At 43.6% G+C, this 27934-nt stretch overlaps 1 protein-coding gene and 1 long non-coding RNA gene across 5 annotated transcripts in view; both read left to right on the top strand.

The window, feature by feature from the left end:
• Window positions 1–27934, top strand: part of LOC138738420 (uncharacterized) — a 56861-nt gene that overhangs the window by 13999 nt on the left and 14928 nt on the right. The gene's annotated exons all lie outside the window — the stretch shown is intronic.
• LOC138739748 (uncharacterized) lies at window positions 7777–15425 on the top strand. 2 transcript variants are annotated; one of them, XR_011342386.1, is made up of 3 exons: window positions 7777–8168; window positions 11459–11529; window positions 13688–15425. It is a non-coding gene; the product is annotated as an uncharacterized lncRNA (long non-coding RNA). The 2 variants fall into 2 exon arrangements; XR_011342387.1 differs by lacking the exon at window positions 13688–15425 and adding an exon at window positions 11926–12863.

Below are 27934 nucleotides of genomic sequence, written 5' to 3'. Positions count from 1 at the left end.
CAGGAAGTTGTCTCTGGAGCCACAAAACCCACATATATTGCACCCTAGGTGTTACAACTAAATTTTGCATGTGCTTAACTTTTTTTTAAAAAGCAAGTCAAATTCCTTCATATGCACGAAAAATAATTCAGAAATTGACCAAGCAGCAACAAGAATAAACAGATAATTGCAATAAACCTAGAATAAAATCATGAAATTATTCCAAGCAGCAGAGAACCAAATAAACATCACCAACACAACAAAGGATATGATCAAATAATAGTATCAATTCCTTTGTCTGCTTGGAGATGTCGTTTTGTCTCGTGAACATTCACTCTCAATGTTCATTCTTTATGTTAAGGTTCCCTCTCCAGGAACCTTCAATCTGCTGCTCTTTCTCCTCCATCACATTAAATTCATCCCTTAACTTCCAGTTCAGCCTCATCCCTTTATGCTCATAATTTATCCATATCCAGAGGGAAGGTCGAGACGCACAGGATCGTAGTGCATTGATATTTTGGATACAGAATTGGCTGGTCGACAGAAGACAGGATAGTGGTGCAAGGGTGTCAGTCTAGCTGGAGGCCCGTGACCAGGGGTGTACTGCAGGAATCAGTGTTGGGACCCCTGTTTGATTGACATAAATTACCTGGATGAAGAAGCAGGTGACTGGGCCTAATAAATTTGCTGATGACACCAAGATTGGTGGAGCTGTGGATAATGTAGAGGACTAACAAAGAATACAGCAGGATATAAACCAGTTACATATGTGGGCAGAGTAATGGCAGATGGAGTTTAATTCACACAAATGTGAGGTATTGCACTTTGGAAGGTCAAAGGTGAGGGGAATATTTCCAGTTAATGTCAAGTTTGTTGTCATCTGATTGTACAAGTACAAGCCGACAAAGCAGTGTTCTCTGGTTCTCAGTGCCAAACACAGTCACACAACCAGAATAACACACATACAGACAAACAATACATATGTAGAACAAGTATTCATATATTGTTTCGTGAATACGAGCGTCTCGGAGGGCGAGTTCCTTTGGTCGTTCAGCACTGCCCGTGGGAAGAAGCTGTGCCTCAGCCTGGTGGTGCTGGCTTTAATACTCCTGCATCTTTTCCCCAACAGGAGCAGCTGAAAGATGCTGTGTGTGGGGTGGAAAGGGTCCTCGATGACTTTGCACATCTTCTTAAGGCAATGATCCCGGAGAATCACATTGATAGGGAGGGGGATGGAGACCTCAGTGATCCTCTCTGCCACTCTTACGGTCCTGTGGATCGACCTCCATCCATTTCTCTGCAGAAACTGTACCACGCTGCAATGCATCTGGCCAGGTCCTGTAGAAGGTTGACATAATGGTGGCCAGTAGCCTTGTCCATTCAGTTTTCTGAAGTGCAGCCACTGTTGAGCCTTCCTGACAAGAGATAGTGAGTGTCCACAATAGGTCACCGGTTAAGTGAACTCCATTGAACTTGGTGCCCATTCGGGCCCAGAGATCCTTGTAAGAGGCCATGCAAGTACGTAGGGTGGTAAAGGGATATCACATTGTGCAGGGCAATGAATATAAAAGGATGCAATGTCACAGCTATACAAAAAAAACTTACAGGGAAACCAGGAACCTCCGAGATCCTTTTTCCTGCTGTCTGCCTCTAATGTCAGTTAGGAAGGAGAAGCTGATGCCAAACTTAATCTCCGAGGAAGAGCAAAATCTGCTAAATTGTTGCACTGCCCAACATCCTTGAACATGTTTTAAAAGATTCAGTTATCCATTTTGTTGCTTGACTTTTTGCCCTGTTAATGCAACCACATTTCAAATGAGATTTTAAAGGCTCAGGGGTTCACTTTTGATCCCACCAGTCTTCCTTCTATGAACACCAACAATACAAACTCTTTATTCATTTGTTGCTTACAGAACACACTTATTGCATCGGTCACAGAAAGAAAGATCAACTTCACATCCACACTACCAGATACATCTTCCCCTCCCCACCTTATACAGGGACCGCTCCCTCTGCAACTCCCTCAACCACTCATCTCTTCCTACTAATCACCCCTTAGTACCCATCTCTGTGACTGCAGGAAATCCTACAGTGTGCCCACACCTCCTCCCTTTCCAAGTGAAGCAACACTTGACTTGTGAATCTGGAAGGGTCATCTCCTGCATCCCGTGCTCCTGTTGTGGTCTCCTCTACATCAGAGACTCTGGACGCAGACTGGGAGATGCTTTCGTTGAGCAGCTTCACTCGGTCTGCTGCAATAGCGGGGACCTCCCAGTGGCCACTCATTTCAATTCCACATCCCACTCCCACACTGACATGACTGTCCATGGATTTGTGCAAGGCCACCCATTCAAATTTGAGAAAAAAAATACCTAATATTCCATCTGGGCACTCTCCAGTCAGATCGCATTCACACAAACTTCTCCAGTCTCCATTAGGCTTCTCCCCTGTCTCTTTATTTCCCCCCCCCCCACCCCCCTGCACAGCTCTCCACCATCTTCCCTCTCCATTCAGAAACCTATCCCCTCCCCATCACTTACCAGCATTTTCCTCCCACCCATATCCACCGATGGCCTCCTGCCTGCAGGCCTGTGCTCCTCCCCCTGCCCCACCCCCCACTGCCTTATTCATGCTCCTTCCTGCTTTTATCCTCATACCTTGACAAAGGGCTCAGATTGGCTCCAAACATGACGTTCAAAGAAACTGTCCCAAATCAGGCTTCCTTTCATTTCTCTTATCACTGTATCTGCATTTTACCAATGTTCCAATTAATTCTTTACTATGTCTTTGAGAGAGGCCTGTACCCCACTCTCAGAAATACCTAAATAAACCGCTCCTGAAGACACAATATTGCACTGAAATTAAAAGATAGTTCTGTACTGTTTCCTACCGTCCAGACCTTCCAAGATGAGGTTAGGATTTTGACCAATGTCAGCCATAATATACTGATACAGACTCTGAATTCATAATTACTTTAAAGTTAACAGATTTTGATATTTATGGACCACACATCATAGCAGAAATGTATATAATCTTAGAAGTGCAGTACATTAGTATTCAGTGCTTAAACACTCCATATTCCAGTGCAGGACAGTATTTTAAAAGGGAGATCTTTAAACCCAGAACAATGCTTTGGTTTAGGTGCATGATGGACAAATAATGGTGGAGAATAGTGGGGCAGCATTGGGTTAAAGTGTCCAACATACAGAAGTTGTCCAAAATGACTCTTTCCAAGTTTAATGTGTGTACAGTTCCCATTAGAGAGTGGATTCAACTCACGCACGTGGATCTATCGAGCTGATCAATATCTTAAACCAGTTTTTAAATCTAATGCCATGTACAGAGGTTTCTTGGATTCTGCAAACCAAAATAAAGCTTCTTACAAGTCGAGCATCCAAGAATCAGTCATTGCTTCTTGCTGCATTCTGACTGCCCAGAGAGTTCAGTCACGTTACTTGCGACAAGAGGATAAAACTTCTGCTCAGATTTGGGCAGATGCCACTTCGAGCTTGCAATGGATCACAGACTATCTGCTGTAGATGTAGCGCCGGGGGGATGAGTCAAGGGTCATAATAACAAACCTGGTCTATTTCACAGTGAAATCATTTTCTAAACCTCAATCGGAGATAGGATGTAAAGCCCTTGTTTAACATCTCATCCAGAAAATAATAGTCAACATTCTCTCACGTTCAAGATAGAAGTATGGGACTTAAAGCCATAATCCTTGAGCATCGCCGTGGGCAACTGCTGTCCACTCATTTATCTGGCTTCGTGACTCCTCCCTCTTGACTGTACAAAGGCTCCAACACCATAACCCCTTCCCAGAAAGCCTGGGTCACAGCACAGGATGACCTTCATTTATTGTAATAAAAGCCTGTAACTCTGGTCTTTTCAGTAATTAATAGCACATCAATTGTTCAATGAATCACAGCAAACAGTCTTAACTGCGGGTCTTGCTGGGAGACAAAGAATTCTCCAAGCAAGGCCCAACTGAGAATAAGTGATGGACTGGTAATTCTCTCCCCACGCCGATCCCGCTCTCTCCCCACGCCGATCCCGCTCTCTCCCCACGCCGATCCCGCTCTCTCCCCACGCCGATCCCGCTCTCTCCCCACGCCGATCCCGCTCTCTCCCCACGCCGATCCCGCTCTCTCCCCACGCCGATCCCGCTCTCTCCCCACGCCGATCCCGCTCTCTCCCCACGCCGATCCCGCTCTCTCCCCACGCCGATCCCGCTCTCTCCCCACGCCGATCCCGCTCTCTCCCCACGCCGATCCCGCTCTCTCCCCACGCCGATCCCGCTCTCTCCCCACGCCGATCCCGCTCTCTCCCCACGCCGATCCCGCTCTCTCCCCACGCCGATCCCGCTCTCTCCCCACGCCGATCCCGCTCTCTCCCCACGCCGATCCCGCTCTCTCCCCACGCCGATCCCGCTCTCTCCCCACGCCGATCCCGCTCTCTCCCCACGCCGATCCCGCTCTCTCCCCACGCCGATCCCGCTCTCTCCCCACGCCGATCCCGCTCTCTCCCCACGCCGATCCCGCTCTCTCCCCACGCCGATCCCGCTCTCTCCCCACGCCGATCCCGCTCTCTCCCCACGCCGATCCCGCTCTCTCCCCACGCCGATCCCGCTCTCTCCCCACGCCGATCCCGCTCTCTCCCCACGCCGATCCCGCTCTCTCCCCACGCCGATCCCGCTCTCTCCCCACGCCGATCCCGCTCTCTCCCCACGCCGATCCCGCTCTCTCCCCACGCCGATCCCGCTCTCTCCCCACGCCGATCCCGCTCTCTCCCCACGCCGATCCCGCTCTCTCCCCACGCCGATCCCGCTCTCTCCCCACGCCGATCCCGCTCTCTCCCCACGCCGATCCCGCTCTCTCCCCACGCCGATCCCGCTCTCTCCCCACGCCGATCCCGCTCTCTCCCCACGCCGATCCCGCTCTCTCCCCACGCCGATCCCGCTCTCTCCCCACGCCGATCCCGCTCTCTCCCCACGCCGATCCCGCTCTCTCCCCACGCCGATCCCGCTCTCTCCCCACGCCGATCCCGCTCTCTCCCCACGCCGATCCCGCTCTCTCCCCACGCCGATCCCGCTCTCTCCCCACGCCGATCCCGCTCTCTCCCCACGCCGATCCCGCTCTCTCCCCACGCCGATCCCGCTCTCTCCCCACGCCGATCCCGCTCTCTCCCCACGCCGATCCCGCTCTCTCCCCACGCCGATCCCGCTCTCTCCCCACGCCGATCCCGCTCTCTCCCCACGCCGATCCCGCTCTCTCCCCACGCCGATCCCGCTCTCTCCCCACGCCGATCCCGCTCTCTCCCCACGCCGATCCCGCTCTCTCCCCACGCCGATCCCGCTCTCTCCCCACGCCGATCCCGCTCTCTCCCCACGCCGATCCCGCTCTCTCCCCACGCCGATCCCGCTCTCTCCCCACGCCGATCCCGCTCTCTCCCCACGCCGATCCCGCTCTCTCCCCACGCCGATCCCGCTCTCTCCCCACGCCGATCCCGCTGCCCCGCTCTCTCCCCACAGCCCATGCCAGTCCCTACACATATCCCTACTTACAAATAAAAAGTTTACAGGTACACTACAATATCCCATATGACTTTGCTAAGTATATAATATGGTGTTCACACAACATCCACATCATATAATGCCCATTTTCGGAGAACGTATCGTGGTCACTAAGCAACACATACTCTGAATAGAATTCGGTACCATCTGCAGTTTAAGGCACCCGCCTGGGGTCTTAGAACACATCCCCTCGGATAAGGGATGGGGGGAAGAAAACTACACTGTTTGACCAGCTCAGTTTCTCCAACTTTGTGTTTTTTACCTCACTACACAATAGCAGATGCCCACAGCCTTACAAATGCCAATGCACAGTTTCCCTTGGGTACATGATCAGAGGTGTATTGTGACACCGCCATTGGTGACTTTTGCTGCTCATCACATCAGCAGCTTCATTTCCTCACGTAGACAACGATTTTGCCCCAAACTTGGCACCTTCAAGACCTGTCCTGGGTAAATGACTGATTTCAAATTAAAATGGGCAAGTAATCCTCAGATTCACAGTTAACAATTCCAACCTCTGAAAAAGCAAGTTCAACCTTTAGAGCCACTGACACCGCCAATATTGACATTAGAGTTTCTAAATTTAGCACAAATTGGTGTCTCAAGAATGAGTCATTTCAAAGCAAAAAAAGTGAATGGGTCAGGTAGCATCAGTGGAGAGAAATGGAGACTCAACGTTTGGGGTCCTGGTCCTTCATCAAGGTTTTTGTGCCTCGTAATTACCATCTCGCAATTTCAAATATTGTTCAAGATCAAAGAAAACCTCAAATCCATTTGGATACCAGATGGTCACCTTGTGGTTTTCCTCACAACTAAATATTCTTTACAAACCATAGGTGTTAGAAATAACCACCATTGTTGTGGCCTCCCATTGCCACAGTGATACTGTGAGCTCCAAGAGGGAATACTGATCAGTTCCAATGATAGGACATTGATGGGAAACATTAGTTGCAATTCTGCTCAACCTGCCGGGTTTTCCCAGCATTTTCAATGTTGGTTTCAGATTTCTGCCTCTGTAGGATTTCACATTGAAGAATGGGAACCAGTTTTAATCCTTCAGTAGTTATCCACTAATTTTGCCAAAACTTTGTTGAAAAAGTGAGAACAGTGCCCATATCAGGACAAGAGTTTGCATCATTAAATCAGAAATGTCAATCCTTCAAGGCATGGGATTCATGCAGAGCTAAAAATTAGAAGGGCTAATTTAATCCCATTAATTGAAAATAATAAGATTTTTGAAGTTTTATAAAAGAAATCCATTTGGTCTACAGTGTCCCTGCCAGTAGAAATAGAGCTACCCAGCAAAACCCCACTCTCCAGCAGCAAGTCCAAGACACGGCAAATCATGACTCTTCCTCTACCTGGCCCAAACTTGCTCAATGTCAGGGCCACACACAATAAACTTCCGATGTTTGAGATCTACATCAATCACACGATTGCAGGCCGTGCCCACTTTCACTACCATGGTGAGCACCAGTTCATACAACTCCTGCCTCAGTCTAACAGTTCTGCAAGCCGCACATCGTATGTCAAAGAGCCGCACGTGGCTCACGAGCTGGCAGGGAGAGAAGAAACAAAAATCACCCAGAGGGTGTGAGGGCTTGGAATCCTCTGCCTGAGTTTACTGTGGTAGAGGCCACCCCTTCACTACACATTCTAGTCCGGGCTAGGGTTCCGCCTCACCTGCTGAACTCAGGCAGTGAAGTCCAAGCCCTCACCACCCTCTGGGTGATTTTATTTCTCGCTTCCTCTATATTCTTTCTACCAGCTCTCCAAACCATTATCACCTGGCTTTTAATACCTCTAAAGGAAATAAGTACTCCTATTTAACAATAAAAGTTAACTGTAATTTTAAGGTAGACCAAAGTTCTGCGTAGACCCCTGATAATTTGTGCCCCTCAAAGAGGTCTTTTCTCTGCCTCCTGTACTTTAAAGAACCCAGTTTTAATTTATTCCATTGTTCCTTAGAGCAACTTTTCCCAGTCCTTTGCACTGTTTCCAGTGCAATCCTAGTTTTCTGTGGTATGGTGCTGAGAACCACACATAAAACTCCCACACTGGGGGTGGGGGGGGGGGGTCCAATAATACAGTTCCACTGCTTTTAGATACCACACCTGCAAATTAAAGGGAGTATATTTTGTTTGAAAATCATTTTAGTCATTTACAATTAAATTCCAAATAATCCTCAACCACATTTTACCAATTGGTTACACATTCATTAAAGTGACAATAAAGTGATCTGCATCTATTGAGGGTTCAGATTCACCAGAAATTAAGTATCAGCTCATTCCCTGAAGTTACTTGTTGAATCTGGCATTCTCCGTTACCAGTGGATTAGGTATTGGGATATTATTCATATTTACCTCTCCCAAAGATTGGACGCTGCAGAGTTGAACTCAATTCCTGAAAAGTTGCTGCTGAACAGTCTGTTTCCCTTTTCAAACACACACAGTTCTTCTCTTACTGACCAATCACAAAATAACTTTTTTTTCCCCCTCTCAAATGATTCACCCATTTTGTCTGTGCAGGTTTCAATCTGCTACAAGTGCAGGTCACTCTGAGACAGTCTTGGAAGTTGGATCACATGACCCATGACCATGTGACATCTGAGCAGGTGATGAGTGATCACATGATACCCTAAAAATCTGATTGTATTTAATTAGAAAACATTTGGCACACTTTTTTTCCTGTTGGTTTTAAACTAGTAACTATTGTGTAAGAATTTTATATTGTTAAATTTAAATAAAAAATTAAATTAAAAAAAATCAAAACTCCAAACTGATAAACCATTTGACATAATCCTTAAAGTCATAGCAATCCACCAATATTAAACTCAGTTTCCCCTTGCAGTTAATTTCACAATCCAATGTTCCACGTTGCTTTGAAACACAGTCCTCCAAAGCTTCATTTGAGCTTGTGTTGTCTTTGACACAAAAGTCAAGTGACTTCACTGAATTGCTCATCAATCAGCTGTACTTTCAAGATTCCAAGATCAAAGCTGGAATCTGCTATCTCAGATTGGACCAGTCAATAATCACAAGCAGACTGGAAGCAAGTGATTAAAGGCTTTAATATCCAGAAACATGCTGCTGGTATGGAGGGAGGAGACCAGGGCTATCAGCCTTTATTGGGAATCTACAGGGAGGAGTTAGAGCAGGGGTGTCAAACTCAAATTCACGGAGGGCCAAAATTAAAAACTTGGACTAAGTCGAGGGCCGAACTAAATATTTATTGAAAATTTTCAACAATATCTGCATGTTTTCTCTTCTTTCAACATATGTAATGTTAAACTTTAGGATATAACTTTAGGAGAATAATGTTACAGGTCAGGAGTAGGTAGCTCAAGTTCACCCTTTGCTTGACCTGAGGGAAACATATTTGGTCCCTGTGGAGATGTGGTCAGCATTCACAGGCTGTGTCCATTTTGGCCTGCATCAGGACTCAGCATTTCCTGCTCACTCCTCAGGCTCTAGGCCTCTATTCACCGTCGACCCACCATCCCTCTACCTGACCAGTCCTTTACCCAACCTCTACTCACCCCTCACTCCACTCGCTCTGCCTCTACCCACCCCATCCTATACACGCCCCTCTACTGCCTCTCCCCTCAACCTGTTCCTCCCTCTACTCGTCTCTCACCCTCTAATCACCCCTCCCCTACTTGCCCTGCCCCTCCCCTTTTACCTCTTCCCTATCCACCCCTCCTTCTACTCATCCCTCCCTCTAACTGCCCCTCGCACCACCATAACTTCCCCTGCCCATTACTCCTCACCTACACCCTCTGCCCACCCCTGCTTACCCACCCACTCAGGCCCAGCGCGCTGCCGATCAGCCTTTGCGGAACAGCGGGGGCTGTGCGCAGCCTGCCATGTCCGTCCCGCCGACAGGAAATCACAGGCGCTCGCCAATCCGCCGCACCGCTCGACAGGTGGGAGAAGTGACTGGTTGTGCGGGGAGCCTTCCAACTGGCTTGCCAGCTGATGACATCGACAGACTTATCGTGTTACAATTTTGTTTTCCCCATTCTCAAAGTTTGCACGGTCAACCTGCAACACTCTTGCTCCCTCCGCGTCCCGTGGATCTGATGCCCGGGTGTTGTTAGGAATCCCAGTAGAAGGTTTGTGGAACTTTACCATTCTGGATTCCTTTTTGAGAATATTCTGGCCATCTTTTAGGGGGGAGGGGATAGGGGGTAGGGAAGGATGTGCAATGAAGGGGGGTGGATGGTGGGAGTGACATTACCAAAAAACAGCATCGGCTCTCGCTGCAGGGCGGGCCACCTCTAATACATTTTTGAAATGATCTTGCGGGCCAAATATAATTATATCGCCCGCGGGCCAGAGTTTGACATGTGTGAGTTAGAGGGTTAGAGGTGGGCCAGCCTGTATAGTCAAGTGAGGCCATACTACCGTGTTCCACCACATTCACCCCTCCTTTGTAGATAAAGTCCAGTGCGATGAAGTGGGACAGTGTCCATCATTACCGGTCTTTAATAGTTCACAGGTTCAGCCGGTCCAGTGACTTTCTCCACTGCTGTGATCACCACCATACTGGTTACATCGTCAGCTCCTGCGGAACGGCGACCTGTATGGTGGGCTGAATGTCTGGGGGCTAAACTATGTTGGTCCAAATGGGTTCCAGGGGTATTGGGGTGTCAGTGGTTCAGTTCATGGTTGTAGAGATGGCGGGGGTGAAGGCTGAAGGGGAAATGGTGGTGGGTTCAAGTGGTCATTTGTATGGACAGTAGAAGGGACTGGCTGGTCACTGACAAGGGCTTCTGGGTGCACCTCCTCTGCTGGGGCCCCTGATCGAGCCAGGTCCTGAACAGACACCATGTCTTCCCACCCATCCGTGTACTGTACTGGTCGTTCGTATGCAGGAGTTGCACTTTCTCAACCAGCAGGTCCGCCTTGTGGGTCCTAATGTGTCTGCGGAGTAGCACCGGCCCTGGGATTGTTAGCCAGACCAGCAGCGTGGTTTCCAATGCTGACCTCCCAGAGAAGGAGAACAGTTTCTCATGCGGGATGGTGTTCGTAACAGTATAAAGAAGTGTCCTGGTAGCATGTGGCACCTCCAGTAGGACCTCTTGCCACTTTTATTTGGGCATCCCTTTTATTTATAATTTTTTATTTAGTACTTCACCGTGAACCACATCAATAACAATATATACAAATATTACACCAACCTCCCCACCCCCTATAACTTAAAGGAGGAAATGAAAGAAAAGAAGGAAGAAATAAATAAATGATAGAACAAAAAAGAGAAGAAAAAGAAATTGTGTTGTCCAATATTTCATATTTAATTATTTTCATAATTGTAACTTATTATGTCAAGAGATGGAGGTCTGAAATTGGCGGTTTCTAAGAAAGCATATTTGTCTTTTATATTACATTCAATTGCTTGGGGTTGCTGGTTGCTTGAATTCCGGTTACCAGGGATTTTACTCAGGTTTACGCTTGGGCATCTCCTGGCCATGGTTGAAGCTGAGGATAGACGTATCTGTGTGGGATGGGTGAGGTGCATAAAAATCACTGCCCATTTGGCCCTAAGTTCATGGAGCAGTTCTGATGAAGAGTCTTTCATCTGAAATGTTAACCCTGCTTCTCCTTGATCGATGTAAACCTGAATTCATTGTTTGAAAAGAAAAATTGTAGAGAGGAGAAGTGTTCATGCAAGGGGGCACCGTCGATAACAGGCCTGGCAAATGGATCAGAAAATTTATGTTCCTCACATCTGGCCCAGCTGAAAATATACCAACTAAAAAAAAGGTTCTGTCCTAAAAGAATTCCCAGTAAAATAAGTGAATGAACCATGGCCATACAAAGGAACACAAGGCTCTCTTTCTGTGGGAGTCCCTGAGACCTTCCATTTCATGCTCTGAAGAGTGGATGGTATCTTCTTCCTCAGGATGTCAAGGTTATCAGGTCAACACCCAAAACGAATGCTGGATAAATGCAAACAACAGTGACATTGTGCAGGTGAGACATTTATTGGCTCCTATCTTGTGGGTTGGGTTATTTTTGTGCATTGGGAGGCATTAAGTAACTACCAGAAGCCCCGTCTGTCGTTGAACAGCTGAAAATACATACATTCATTTCACCCGATCGATTACTTTAGCTACATCGCTCTGATATTGTTGCCTCTCCTCTGAGAAAAGCAGCATGAAACATAATTACCTTTAAAGTGCAATGGAAAAAAATTACATTTTTGTGTTATTGACAATGTCACAAGAGACCACAAGTGCAAAATACCTGATGTTCTTGATTTGCATGATCTAATCTCCCTCAGGTCATGATATTATACATTAATTTTGCAGTACTTTATCTCAAGCTTCTTGGCCTTAATTTCTTAGACTTCTGTTGTTTTTCTTGAAGTTATTACGAATACAAGAGCTTCTCGTGTTGCAGCCCTTTGGATAACAGAACTGGTCTTCACAGAATTCACAAATCAATACTCAATATGATAAAATCTACTCTCATGAAAGAAAGGAAGTAAATACAAAATGTATTTTCCAATCTGCATTACTTTGTACGCTTTGTATTGTGGGCCATTTTCTAAAAATGCAACCCTCTTCCCCCCCTCCCCCCCCACCCACTTCCCCACCCCAGTAACACGGGGGTTGCCTATGGCGAGAGATAGGCTTTTAACTTTTAGTTTAAGTACTGATTCTAGGTTTGAAAGTGGAGTCCTCGGAGGAGATTTATAAAATACTAAACCAATCTGCTCTGGAGTTTAGAAGCATGAGAGATGATATTATTGACACATAAGGATGTTAACTTTGTCTAGAACAAGGGTGGATAACCTACTTCCCATGGGCCGGATGTGGCCCACGATCCAAATTTATCCGGCCCGCAACCCAGTGCAAAAGTACCATGTGCACCCAGCCTGTGACCTGCCAATACATACGGTACAAAAAATCCATGAAGAAAAACTGCAAAAAATTTTTTTGTTAATGTCGATAAATAGATGTGAAACAGAAAAAGACCAACAATATCATTACATATATTTAAAAAATGAGTAAACAGCGAGTACCCTAAAAGTTAAATGATGTTGCCCTGAGGCGATCACATACTTGCGTACACCCAGCAGTTAGTTTCAGGACTTGAATTGTTGCTTAGTTCTTATTCTTCATTAGAATCTGTTTTTCCGAAAGGTTCCCACCAGTTGTACCAGAAATCGAGCCAAGGGGAGGTTTCACCTTTTTATTTCTGTTTCCTCAGTTTATATCAATTTTTTATTCAGTTAATTATTTCTTTTATATTCCATTGCACTTGATACGCCTTTGAAAAGACATCGTCCGGGAGAAACTCTAGTCACATCCTTTCATTTACACTCAATTCTAGAATGAGTTTTAAATGTTATTTTTATTTCCATGTTTTATTTCTACGCTGTGAATTTTTTGTTACGCAATTCAATGTGGAAAAGTTTCACTATGACGTGAGATTATTCGGAATCAAGTTTATTTAGTTTTATTTGGATTTCTGTCTTTTTTCAGATGGGTTCAAATAGTTTTATTTGGATTTCTGTCTTTTTTCAGATGGGTTCAAATAGTTTTATTTGGATTTCTGTAATTTTTTTAATCTTAAGTGAAAGTTATGGAAGATTTTTTTCTTAGCCATTTCATTAATAATGATTCGATTGTTGATGAGTTTTTTTCACCCCAGCATGGTGACAAAACACAGGAAGATAGGTGTGGAGTGGAGATAGGTGCGGAGTGGAGATAGGTGGAAGATAGGTGTGGAGATAGGTGCAGAGATAGATGAAAGATAGGTGCAGAGATATGGGGAGATAGGTGCAGAGATAGGTGCGGAGATAGGTGTGGAGATAGGTGTGGAGCTAGGTGGAGATAGGTGTGGAGATATGTGGAGATAGATGTGGAGTTAGGTGTGGAGATAGGTGCGGAGTTAGGTGCGGAGATAGGTGGAGATAGATGTCGAGATAGGTGTGGAGATAGCTGCGGAGCTAGGTGTGGAGGTAGGTGGAGATAGGTGTGGAGATGGGTGGAGATAGGTGGGGACATAGGTGCAGAGATAGGTGGAGATAGGTGTGGAGTGCTGACACTTCCAAGAAACCTGGACTGAAAATTAATTCTTTGCACATTATTTGCCTCATTTGCAAATAAATTGTTACATCAAGTGTCACTATGGAACAAAACTTGCAAAATTTAAGGAATTGAGTGGACAAGCTCAGCAGACAGAGTCTGGAGACTGAAAGAAAGCTTGGAAATACAAAGTCCATTTTTCACAAAGAAGAATGCTGAAATGGGGAGAAATACACACGCGATTTATACAGAATCAAAGCCAATAGCAGAAGCAATGATGCCTTTTACAGATGGAGATTATGTGAAGACAGTTGCGGACATTGTTTGTCCTGAGGTTAAAAAATCATTATTCTCAGCTGTTGGCCTCTCGCGACGAACAGTCACACAGCGAATCGAAGAAATGTCAGCAAATGTCAGAGATGAGATCGTTTAAAGGACAACCGTAAAAATTTCCATTTTTTTCCATCGAGCTTGATGAAACCACAGATTTAAAAGACACTGCCCAACTTGCAGTCTTTGTTCAAGGAATAAGATCCTGTTTTGATATTGTTGAGGAATTTGTTAAGTTAATCCCTTTAAAGAACACCATCACAGGAGCAGACATTTTTGAAGCATTGCGGAAAATAAAGGCAGACATGAAGCTGGGTCTGTCAAAGCTCGTGGGCAGATCAACTGATGGAGCATCAGCAATGGTTGGAGAGAGAAAATGGAGAAAAAAAACACTCATCATCCATCAAGAGGCTCTGTGTGCAAAGTCTTTCAAATTAATGAGTGTAATGGACATTGTAGTGAAGGCAGTTCATCTGAAAGTTTGAATCATTGTCAATGCCAACAATTTTTATGAGAGCACGTGCCGAATATCATGACCTTGCTCACTGTTGCAATGCTCGCTGACTTAGCCGTGGAACAATGCTCAAGGACGTATTTGTCCTACATGAAATAGCAACATTCCTTGAAAGCACGCACAAGGATCCCCCCATTTTCGTGATCCGGATTGGCTTTCAGGCTTGGATTTCTGGTGGATTTTTATGTCTCAACTGAACAAACTGAACTTGCAACATCAAGAAAAAAAAATCACCTGATGTATGGGCCACACTGTTGCCCTTGAAACAAAACTTCGACTGTGGGAAACCCATCTGAAAAAATATAATTTTGCTCATTTTCCCAATTTCCAAATGTGCAAACCTGGATTCTTTTGTGACTGTTCTCCAGGACTTGAAGAATGAGTTTTTTTGTCTAATTTTGCCGATTTTTGTTTGCATGCAAGTAACTTCAAGCTGTTTGCAACACCATTCAGTGTGAACATGGAAACCGTACCAGAAAAATTTCTGATGGAACTTACTGAGCAGCAATCAGTTCAAACCCAAATTTAATGCAGATGACTTCGAAAAAAAAATCTTCCATATGGGAATTATAAAAATTTGGTTGAGCACACAAAAAGTTGGCCCCACTGTTTACATGTATGTACACATACATGTATGTACACATGTGAGCAACTTTTCTCAGCAATGAAGTACACCAAGAACCGCTTGAGAACAAATATGAAGAATGCCCACTTAGACGATATCTTCCTGTTGGCATCAACCCATTACGTATGTTTCGCGTGATAATTATAATTTTTTATTAATAAGTGGTTGTTATACTCAGAATATTTACATTTCAATTTACATAGATTAGATTTTAATATGTATAGTTAACTTTTTCTTTAATATTCTTTCTTTTTTCTTTCTTTATGGCTCTCCTTAGGAGAGTTGGCGGAAGGGGGGAGGGGGTTCTTTTCATTTTTTTCCTTTTTTTCTATATATAAAAAAAACATTCATGTTTATTTTTAATTGCTGCATATGCCATATATTATTTGTTTTTTGAACGAATAAATAAAGTTTTAAAAAAAACCAGCTATGTCAACCCATATCGAGATGCTTTCAAACAGCAAACATTAATCAAGTTTCCCGCTGATTGAGCTGATTCTCTGTTTTGGAATTCGTTATTTTGTTTTCATTGTGATTTAATTTTTCTCCTTTTTGACTTTTATGTTTTGTTAAAATTATGTCATTTTAATGACTAACTCATGATTTTTGGTGCCTTCCCTGACCTGAATGTATCTTTGTAGTTTTTTGGAAAGAATATTGGTTGACCTGCTGCTTGAACTTTTTCTATGGATTGTCTTTTTAATAAATCATCGTCAGTTCTGTTCATACATTACATACATCAAGCAGAGACAATTGAAAATCTCAATTACATAATATCTGAGTTTCAGTTTTTATTTTGTTTATGGTAGCATCAGTGCAGCCCACTGTTCAACCACTGACACAACATCCACCCCACGCATGGTAAAAAGTTGCCCTCCCCTGGGCTAGAGGATGCAGAGATAAGAGCCATAATCTTCGGATAAGGTGCAAGCTATTTAGTGAATAGGTTTTTTTCCTCTTCATTTTCTTTGGAATTCAAATTTATTCAATTTTTTGGAATAATCTCAAAAAGGCATATCCAGGTATTCAGGGCTGAGACAGATAGAGCTTTAGACATGATGGGAATTGTGGGAAATCCAGGCAGTGATGATACTGTAGAACTCCAGCCATGATATCGAGTGATGGGGCAGGTTTGATGAACAGAAAGGCCTTCTCCTATCCATATTTTTCACGACATTAATGTTTTATTTTTATCTAAGCAATCTTGTTCTCATCTGATACCTAAGCATAAATTCTTCAGCAGGCATCACTAAACTAAGTTCAAGAACCCTCATTCGTATCCCACAGGGAACTCAATTCTATCCTAGTCCTCTCATATACTTAACACATAACCATCCACATGTACAACTTCCCTGAAATCCATATTGTTGTAAGTAATCACCATCAACTAGTTTTATTCTGATTGCCTCCAATCTCTCAAAGATTTTCATTGAGTGATCAACCTTGATTTAATGAAGCAATATTCCCAACATCACCTTTGTTGACCTCACCAAAGCCTTCGACACCGTGAGCAGGAAAGGGCTTTGGCAAATACTAGAGCGCATCGGATGTCCCTCAAAGTTCCTCAACATGATTATCCAACTGCACGAAAACCAACAAGGTCGGGTCAGATACAGCAATGAGCTCTCTGAACCCTTCTCCATTAACAATGGCGTGAAGCAAGGCTGTGTTCTCGCACCAACCCTCTTTTCAATCTTCTTCAGCATGATGCTGAACCAAGCCATGAAAGACCCCAACAATGAAGACGCTGTTTACATCCGGATGGCAGTCTCTTCAATCTGAGGCGCCTGCAAGCTCACACCAAGACACAAGAGAAACTTGTCCGTGAACTACTCTTTGCAGACGATGCCGCTTTAGTTGCCCATTCAGAGCCAGCTCTTCAGCGCTTGACGTCCTGCTTTGCGGAAACTGCCAAAATGTTTGGCCTGGAAGTCAGCCTGAAGAAAACTGAGGTCCTCCATCAGCCAGCTCCCCACCATGACTACCAGCCCCCCCCACATCTCCATCGGGCACACAAAACTCAAAACGGTCAACCAGTTTACCTATCTCGGCTGCACCATTTCATCAGATGCAAGGATCGACAATGAGATAGACAACAGACTCGCCAAGGCAAATAGCACCTTTGGAAGACTACACAAAAGAGTCTGGAAAAACAACCAACTGAAAAACCTCACAAAGATAAGCGTATACAGAGCCGTTGTCATACCCACACTCCTGTTCGTCTCCGAATCATGGGTCCTCTACCGGCACCACCTACGGCTCCTAGAACGCTTCCACCAGCGTTGTCTCCGCTCCATCCTCAACATCCATTGGAGCGCTTTCATCCCTAACGTCGAAGTACTCGAGATGGCAGAGGTCGACAGCATCGAGTCCACGCTGCTGAAGATCCAGCTGCGCTGGATGGGTCACGTCTCCAGAATGGAGGACCATCGCCTTCCCAAGATCGTGTTATATGGCGAGCTCTCCACTGGCCACCGTGACAGAGGTGCACCAAAGAAAAGGTGCAAGGACTGCCTAAAGAAATCTCTTGGTGCCTGCCACATTGACCACCGCCAGTGGGCTGATAACGCCTCAAACCGTGCATCTTGGCGCCTCACAGTTTGGCGGGCAGCAACCTCCTTTGAAGAAGACCGCAGAGCCCACCTCACTGACAAAAGGGAAAGGAGGAAAAACCCAACACCCAACCCCAACCAACCAATTTTCCCCTGCAGCCGCTGCAACCGTGTGTGCCTGTCCCGCATCGGACTTGTTAGCCACAAACGAGCCTGCAGCTGACGTGGACTTTTACCCCCTCCATAAATCTTCGTCCGCGAAGCCAAGCCAAAGATTCCCAACATTCCACAAATCTTCAAGGGAGAGGTCCTGGAGGCAGATCTAAGTGAGGTTTGGGTTGACCTTTCCTCTCGAATCCAGACCTAAATTTACCAAGGTCTTGAGTGAAGGCTATGATGTCATCCCCGGGCACAATTCAGGGCCTGTTTTGGTTGTCACAGTGCTGTTCCCAGGAGCCCATCATGGATGCTGAATTCAGGAAAATGGGTTGGAGGAAGGGTGGAGATAAATTCTATGATAACCAAATTTCTTCTTGGGGAGATGGGTTTAGCCACATGGTCAGAATTGAAGTCCAGCTTTCTCACTGCTCCAAAGCCCAAGACCAATCCTGACTCCTGGTGCTGCTGGTGTGGAGTTTGCACGTTCTCCCTGCAACACCATAGCCCTACATGCTCCGGTTTTCTCCCACATCACAAAGATGTGCTGATTGATAGGTTGTTGGGCACCTAAGGCAGGTAGAGGAAAGAGAAGGGAACATTGGTAGAATAGGTTTAATGAGGCTGGTCTGAGAGATGGTCATGAGCGAGTGGCCTCCTATTATTATGAGAAATATGAATTAATATGATTTGCTATAATAAGATGGTCGATGACATGAAAAATCAAACAGTAACCGCAGAAATTAGAAGCAGAGAAGAAACGGGTCCTTTTTACATTTCACCTTGTCCTGCTCTAAAGTGAAACCTTTTGGGGAAAATTTAAGAATTTTATTAGACCAGAAAATTGGGAAGCAATCGCCACAAAGTCCAGAATTGTTTCTCCTAGGAAATACTCCACACACAAGTCCCAAAATGAAATTGTCCAAGTACCAATTAGAATTTCTTAAAATTGCATCAGTGTTGGCCAGGAAATGCATTCAGGTTACTTGGAAATCTGTTTCCCCTCTGGATATAGCCCAACAGAATGCAGAAATGCAGAATTGTGTTCCCCTGGAGAAAACTACTTATAATCTAAGGAAGAAGTATAATATATTTTTGCAGGTATGGCAGCCATACTTGCAGAACGCAGGGTTGAATATTGAGATACTTTTTCTGTTCCTGAGTCTATGTCCTGTTCTTTTCCTATATGAGATCAAGGCAAGGAAAGGAATTAGATCCTCTGAACTGGATCCCGGATCCTGACAGTTCTTTCTCTTTTCCTCTTTTCTGTTTCTTTCTCTCTTATCTATTTTCTCCTTCTTCTATTTTTATTTTGGGGCTTTGTTTGGAGGGGAGAGGTGATGGGGCTGTTTGGAGATATGGAGAACTTGTACCATTGATTTTCTCATTTCAATTTATGTATTTAAGTAATGGTTATTTCTTGATACATGCTTGACCACAAAATTAAAATAAACTATTCAAAATAAATAAAACAGTAGACTGATGACATGTCAAATATATTACTGATGTAGCTCAAAACTTGCTGATTCATTGTTAGTGTTGGCCAACTGCTTATCATGTCTGTATCCCCTTACAATGTCTATGAATCAGTCTATTCCACGCTGTCTCACAGAGCAATCGTATTCCATCATTAATTCTCCCTGTATCCATTTCCATCAACTCACCCATATTCACTATCGTCTCTTGCAATTTACAACGGCCAAGTAACCAACCAACCAACCTGCATGTGTTTGGGATGTGGAGGAATCCAGAGCACCTGGAAGAAACCCACACAAACACAGAGAACATGCAAACTTCACGCAGACAGCAATGGAGGTCTGGATTGAAACCAAGTCACTGAAGATACGAGGTAGCAGTTTGACTCACTGGACAAGAAGACTACCATATACAGACAAGAAGAAATTTGAAACGTGGAACATATTAAGCCCAGAGATAAATTCTGAATTTGGTTCACAAGTAGTTTGTTGGAACAAAGCTTTATTCTGAATGCGGCCAACTCCAGCATCACTTTATGCTGACTCAGGGAAAAATAGGCAGATAGTTCTCTGCAGTCATATTGACTTCCCCCACCTTGATTTAAGTAACAGGTCTGAGATAAACACAGAACGTATTGTACTGGAGGCATAGATGCATTTAATGGAAATCTGGATAAATGCAAGAAGGACAGGCCATAGAAGGTTATCCTAATAGGGTTAAATGTCAAGTGGTGGAAGGAGGTTTATGAGGAGCATAAAAAACATTTGGGCACAAGAACTTATTCTTTTGCACTATAGCCTTGATTATTTAGGTCCAAAATTTGCAGGTCCTGTGCACATAAACAATGCATTCTAGAACTTACTGTAGCAACTCTGCAAACACTTTTCGAATCTCGCAAACTCTACCATCAAGAAGATGGATTGTACTAATTCATAAAGACTTCTACATGGGCCAGGGCAGAGTGTTTCCACCATAGATCCTGCTACCTCAGAGTCTGTGGGTGTGGTGAATGTCTGCCAAGCTGCCTATCTCCCCTCTGGTGAGCCTTGCTGTACTAACATTGGCTGTGCATTATCTCTACAGTCAAGGACGCTCCCTTTGGATATAACTGTATATGCATCTATTGTCTTTCATTATTGTACCATGAGTTTCTGCTAATAAAAGCCATGATTATTGTTTGACCACATCATCTTTGTCTATTTCATCAACTGGCACTTCAGTGGGATTACTTTCACTACACACTTTCTAGTAGTTTACTAAGGCACCATCACCTTCTCAATGGCAGATTAAACACAGAGCATGAACCTAAAAAAAAATGTCCATGTCAAATATAAACCTACATTTTCAATCTTCTCAAGGGGCGAAGATCCTCTATTCTCAGTTTTATTTAAACGTATATCTCCAACCAGAAACTCTGGCTGAGATAACAGACGTCAACAGTGACAAAAATAACAAAACTCTACACTCAAACCCACAACCACAGCAAGGAAGTTAATAACTATATCAGTAACTACGTGCACACATATTTATTCTTCCTTCCTTCCTTTGCCATATTTCTAAGTCTTTTATTATATATTGAGAGCAGTACCTATAACAGTTAGCTAGAAAATGACTGAACATCATTTTGCATTTGTGACACAATGCTTGCAAATTTGTTTTGGACTACTGTGACAGAATATAGATATGTTTTTGGGGCAAGGTTTGTTAGTGTAGGTCACATGCAAACACTTTAAAATAGATCTTATTTGAAATACTGGAGCTATGCTATGCTAGATATATCGGCCCCACAGCCTTTGCAAGAGCTTTGGAGAGTGCCCAAGAGACTTCACTAATGGATTGTTGTTTACAAAAAGACAACCGATGAAAGAGCTTGTCGGAGCAGCCTTCTGTCTGGAGGGGAACTTGCTGTTCTAGGAGGATCATGTGGTTTTGCAAGCAGAGAGAGTCAAACGGCCTTTTCTCTCAGTGGGACACACACACAAACACAGATCAGTTCTACAATGATACAGCCAGCAACAGCAGTTGGGACTAGAAAAGGACAAGCCGGCAAGCTGTGGAAAACCCCATTTGGAAGACGGGTTGTGAGTTCTTAATTTAGCTGACTCAATGCCCTTATGGCTCATACAAGAGGAGAAGACTGGCTGTCTAATGTTTCACTTGGAATAAGAGAAACAAAATGGAACTCTGTATGCGACCTATACTAACCTTGCCCCAAAAACATATCTATATTCTGTCACAATACAATTTGTTCATAATTATGCAACATTCAAATCAAGTTAATTTAATGAAACTTTGAACGTGTTTAGCAAAGCTATCATCAACTGAAGTCAGGGCAATGATAATGTGTGAAAGGGAGACAACTAAGATGGATTCGGAAAATAAGCGAACAGACAGGTCAGTAGTAGATGAACAGTGGAAGATGTTAAAACTGCTGGTCCATTTTACTCAGCAGGAATTTACCTTGGATAGAAAAAGGCCCAATGTGTGGTTAACACAGGAGATGAACTAGGGCGTACAAAACGACATGGCCATTAGGATCCAGCAGATAGAAGAGAGAAAAATAGTTTTGAGAGAAAACTTGCAAATACCATCAAAACAAATAACAAGAGCTTCTGTGAACATACAGAGAGGAAGATGACAGGTAAGGTAGGTGTGAGTCTTCAAAAAAAAATGAAGCTAGCTAAAGAAGTACTGTGGCGGAAGGGTTATAAATTTGCTTTTTGATACCCTGCTATCAATCTCAATTTTTTGAGAATGACCATGATGCATTAATTTTTGCTAATTCATTACCGGATTTATAAGGACATGGAAGAGTTTCGCCACTATCACCTAAAAAGAGGGCAAATGGAAATGGAAATGGGCAGAATGGGAAGAATGGGAAAAATAGAAAGAAAGAAGTTTTAACACAAAGTCTCATTGACATTGAAGATCCAGAACAATCATTGGGAATGGAGTCATTGGGTTGAATGTCATCTGCCACTAGTGGGGTTTACCACACCCAGTTTTTTAGGTTGTTACTACCTTTGGGTAGTTTTTTTGGGGATAATTACATTTTTTAAAATAATTTCTTTTAAAAAATATTTAGGGGAGGGAGAGTGGTTTTAAGTTACTATAAGGGGAGCAATATTTTGTAGTAAGTGATTATATTGTTAGTTTATAAGGATGTCCAATTTGAAATTTGCAACTTTTAATGTTCAGGGTTAAATAATTTGATTAAGTGAAAGCAAGTTTTGGCTTATATCAAGAAAATGAAAATTGATATTGCCTTTTTACAAGAAACACATTTGACTGAAAAAGTACATTTGAAATTGAAGAGAGATTGGGTTGGACATACGTTTTTTTCTTCATTTAATTCTAAGGCAAAGGGTGTAGCAATTTTAATTCATAAGAATTTGCCTTTTGAATTGCAAACTATGGAAGGGAATGCTAGAAGGGTTTTAAGGGTGAATTGAAATTTTTTTACTGAATCTTGGATTTTGCTTAATGTTTATGCACCTAACGTGGACGATAAGTGTTTTATTTCAGATGCTTTTATGTTATTAAATCAAGCTAATGAAAATATTTTAGTTGGGAGAGATTTTAATTGTGTCTTGGATCCTTTGCTGGATAGATCCCCAAAAACTATAAAGAAATCAAATATGGCGATACAAATTGGGACCTTGATGAAGGATTTAAATTTGGTAGATATTTGGTGAAGGGTTAATCCTACTGAGAAGGATTTTTCTTTTTACTCATCTCGACATGATTCATTTTCTAGAATAGATTTTTTTTTAGTGTCGGCATATTTACAAGGAAGGGTACTACAGGCAGAATATAGTAAGAGGGTTATATCAGATCATTCTTTATTATTTTTTTCTTGCCTAAGTTCAGAAGTGGTACGTTCATCTTATAAATGGAGAATTAACACAATGTTGTTGAAAAAAATAAGAGTTTGTTACCTTTGTTAAAGAACAGACTACTTTCTTTTTGTCTGAGAATGCTAATTCAGTAGAAAGTCATTTTGTGTTATGGGATGCATTAAATGCTTTCTTAAGAGAACAGATTATTAGCTATACCACTAAAGTTAAGAAGCAGTACATGGCAGAAAGTTTAGAATTAGAAAAGCAAATTGATGAATTGGAGAAGGAATTACAGAAGGAAGTGACAGAAGATAAAAAAAAAAGTGGCTTTGACTAAATTGAAATTGCATTATAATGCATTGCAGACATCAATTTGAACATTTAATTAATCAATCCAAGCAGCGTTACTATGAGTTGGGTGAGAGGGCACATAAGGTACTTGCATGGCAGTGAAAAATGGAACAGGTTTCACAGACTATTAATGTTGTAAAAAAGAATTCAATAGTTACCTATAAACCTCAGGAAATTAATGACAAGTTTTATTCATTTTATAAAAAATTATATACTTCTGAGGGGAAACAGGATAATGGTTCTATTGATTCTTATTTATCTAAGTTAACGTTACCAGCATTAGAAGAGGAGGATGTTATGGATCTGGAAGCTCCATTTACAGAATTAGAGATTAAGGTGGCTATATTGGAGATGCCCAATGGGAAGTCACCAGTTGACGATGGGTTTTTGGTGGAATTTTATAAAACATTTTATGAAGATTTATCTTCGGCGTTTGGGGAGGTATTTCAACAAGTGACTGAACAGTATGAGTTACCAGAATCTTGCTCTAGTGCTTTAATTACTGTAATCCCCAAAAAAAAGAGACTCGTTGAAAGTGTCTTCGTATAGACCTATTTCTTTATTGAATGTCGATTATAAAATTATAGCAAAAGTGTTAGCAAATCGACTTGCCAAGTATTTACCTAAATTGATACATGTTGAGCAAACAGGTTTTATTAAAAATAGAAATGCTTCAGATAATATTCTTCAATTGATTAGTCTGGTCAATGCATATCGACAGCAGCCCAACCATCCAATGGTGGTTGCACTTGATGCGGAAAAAGCCTTTGATAGGGTCAAATGGGATTTTTTATTTAAAGTATTGGAGAAGTTTAAATTTGGCCCTTTTTATATTGGTTGGGTTAAAGCTTTATATACGAACCTGATTACTAGGGTGGTGACAAATGGTCAAGTCTCATCATCGTTTAAATTGACACGTTCAACTCAACAAGGCTGTCCATTGTCACCAGCCCTGTTTGCATTGGCTATTGAACTGTTAGCTCAAACAATAAAACAGAATGAACAGATAAGAGGGATGAGAGTTATGGATGAGGAGTATAAAATTAATTTATTTGCAGATGATGCTTTGACATACTTAACAAACCCAGAACAATCATTGCCACATTTGTGGGAGTGTTTATTACAATATGGAACATTATCTGGAAATAAAGTTAATTGGGACAAGAGTGAAATTTTGCCAGTCGGAGAAGGAGACTATTCAGAGTATAAAAACATTATAAAACTGAAATGGTCTGATAAAATTAAATATTAGGAATAATTGTAAATATGGAGTATCAATCTTTATATAAGTTAAATTATGTTCCTTTATTAAAAAAGATTAAAGCAGATTTAATTAAGTGGAAAGATCTTCTGTTAACTTTAATTGGTCAAGTTAATTGTATTAAGATGAATATTTTTCCTTGTATTCAATATTTATTTCAATCAATACCATGTTCTCTTTCAAAAAAGGATTTTTTCAGGATTTAAATAGTCACAAGAGAATTTTTATGGAAAGGTAAATTACCGCGGGTAGCATTATATAAACTTACTTGGAAGTATGCGTTAGGTGGGCTTCAACTATCCCATTTTCAAAATTATTATGAAGCAGCTCAGTTGAAATTTATTAGTAGACTGATGGATTTGGACCAACCCCTGAGTTGGGCTAAAGTTGAGATGGCTTGTATTTCTGAAGTCGAGGTCTATCAATTTATATTTCGATGGAATGTAAATTTGTTGAGGGAATATAACATGCCAATATTAAAACATCTATTAAAGCTATGGACTCAAAAAAGTAAAATTTTAGGATCAAAAGGTAAATTGTCAATTTTAACTCCACTATATAACAATCAGCTTATTTCTTTTTCAATGTTTAATAGAGCTGGGATTCTAAGGGTATAAAAATGTTACAGGATTGTTTTGTCGAAGGACAGTTTCTTTCTTTTAATCAATTGAAAGAGCATTTTGATATTGCTGAAAATTCTTTATTTGTTTATTATTAACTTTGAGCTTTGGTGAAAAATATGTATGGTGGAGAGATGATTTTATCTGTATTGATGGAATTTGAGTCTTTGATTTCTTCTATACCAAAAAGGGGTTATATTTCTGTAATGTATCAAGTATTACAAGACAATATGGATAAGCCGGAATGGGAGAAGTCTAAGCTTAAATGGGAAAATGATTTAGCTTTTGTTTTTCCTGAAGATTATTGGGCAGCTACGTGTCATGATAGTGTTACTAAATTGATGAATGTGCGGGATGGAATGGTTCATTATAACTTTCTACATCAGTTGTATTTAACCCCAGAGAAATGGAAAAATTATGGTTTTAGTCATTTGGATTCTTGTTTTAGGTGTGGTGTATGTACTGGAACTTTTTTTACATGATGTTTGGTCTTGTGTGCACGTACAACCATTCTGGGAAGAAATTAAGTTCATTTTGAAAAAATTATATAACTTTAAGTTACCATTAGATCCATGTATTTTTTTTAATGGGTTAAGTAATTCCTTTAAAGAGATTAGGGTTGGATAAATTTCAAATTGCATTTGTACGCTCAGCATTTACATAAAAATGCGGATGCATGGCAAATCAAATTGGATTTGAAAAGTTGCGCCCTTTGTACTGTGTCTGTTTGAATTTGGGATACCTCAGCAAAAACTACAAATAGTTACTCTTTGATAAAAGTTCAGTTAAATTGTAAACTCCCTGAACTTTCCACCTAACACTAGTCACAGACCCAGCAACTAATAGAATATGATAGCGAAGACCACAAAGTATGGTGGTGTCAATCCATTCAGCTTCAGTCATCATGTTCTGAACCAACCATGAGAGTTGGACAGAAATGTCCCTTCTGCAGATGTTCCCAGATGCTGCATCATTACAGGTGGGGCGTTTGTGCTTCTTTAACTGAAAGTGTTTCAATCCAGAAATGAACGAGTGAGATGATCCATACAAATTTGTAGGATTCGACTTGCTTGAAAAACTGAGTGACCGTTTGATAAGTTGTAACATGGTCTGAAGAATCATGGCTTTTGTTTGGCGCCGCAGAGGATGGGGATCCAGGGGTTGGATGGTTTCGATCGCAGCCCCTTGGTCAAACTGCAGCGTTCACCTGTCACGTTGAGCCCCGATCTCCGTCCGGGACTCGCCCGCTCCTCTCTCACAGCCTGGTGATTGAACGCAGATTTCAGGAGGACACCGGGTTGATCAGGAGCTCGGCGCCTGCCCAAGATTTGATTGGAGGCTATCAGGAGGCATCGCCCAACATTTGTCACCCACCCTGTCAGCTCAAGAAATGAGTTCTATAGACATGGCTGAAATTTGGTGCAACCACCTGGTCCCATGGCAAGTGCAAAGAGGCCACCGACGTCAGCAATTTCCTGTCGCTCTGGGGAGGGGAGGCGAGGAGGGAGAAAGGAGGGGAGGGAGGAGGGGAGGGGAGGGGGAGAAGGGAGGGGAGGGGAGGGGGAGAGGGGAAGGGAGGGGGAGAGGGGGGGAGGAGGGAGAGGGGAAGGGAGGGGGAGAGGGGAGGGGAGGGGGAGAGGGGAGGGAGGGGGAGAGGGGAGGGGAGGGGAGAAGGGAGGGAGGGGGAGAAGGGAGGGGAGGGGGAGAGGAGGGAGGGGAGAGGGAGGGAGGGGAGAAGGGAGGGGAGGGGAGAGGGAGGGAGGGGAGAAGGGAGGGGAGGGAGGGGGAGAAGGGAGGGGAGGGGAGAGGGGGAGAGGGGGAGAAGGGAGGGGAGGGAGGGGAGAAGGGAGGGGAGGGGGAGAAGGGAGGGAGGGGGAGGGGAGAGGAGGGAGGGGAGAGGGAGGGGAGGGGAGGGGGAGAAGGGAGGGGAGGGGGAGAAGGGAGGGGAGGGGGAGAAGGGAGGGGAGGGGGAGAAGGGGGAGGGGAGGGGAGGGGAGGGGAGATGGGAGGGGGAGAGGGAGGGAGGGGAGGAGGGAGAGGGGAGGAGGGAGAGGGGAGAGGGGAGGAGAGGGGAGGGAAGATGGAGAGGGGGAGGGGAGATGGGGAGGGGAGGGAGCACAGTCGGGTCGCGGACGGAGCCGGAGCCGGAGCGGAGCTGCAGAATCGGCATGTCATGGGTAGGTGGGTCCACAGAAAGCGGCGACTCGTTCCTTTACCTGCCCAGACCTCGTCGCATGGTTACATCGAGAGGAAAGATTGCGGCGCCTCTCGTATTTCTGGGAGACCCTGGTGCCAGCGGGGGCGGGGGGGGGGGGATCCGGTGGATCCAGGAACGAGTTGGACGCCGGAGGAAGCGTCTGCTCTCTGTTCTTCCCTGTGAAATAGCCCCTGAAAGAAAGTTTGTCTAATCCGGCTCCAAGTGCTGGAACAGGGGGTCGTGAGCACGAGGGGGAGGGAGAGGAGGGAATTCCCTGGCCCACTGCCTGGTGCCAGGCAGGATCTTCTGGAAAGTGTGTGGGGTGGAGAGAGAAGCCACGTTGCTGGAAATCTGTCTGAACCATTACCCATTTGATTGGTGCAGGATGGTTGCCACCTTGGGGTTTGGGGATTGTTGGCTA

This window comes from Narcine bancroftii, chromosome 7 (genome assembly GCF_036971445.1).
Source record: "Narcine bancroftii isolate sNarBan1 chromosome 7, sNarBan1.hap1, whole genome shotgun sequence".
NCBI lineage: Eukaryota > Metazoa > Chordata > Chondrichthyes > Torpediniformes > Narcinidae > Narcine > Narcine bancroftii.
Note: the sequence above shows the minus strand (reverse complement) of the source record. Positions and strands in the feature narration are given on the sequence as shown.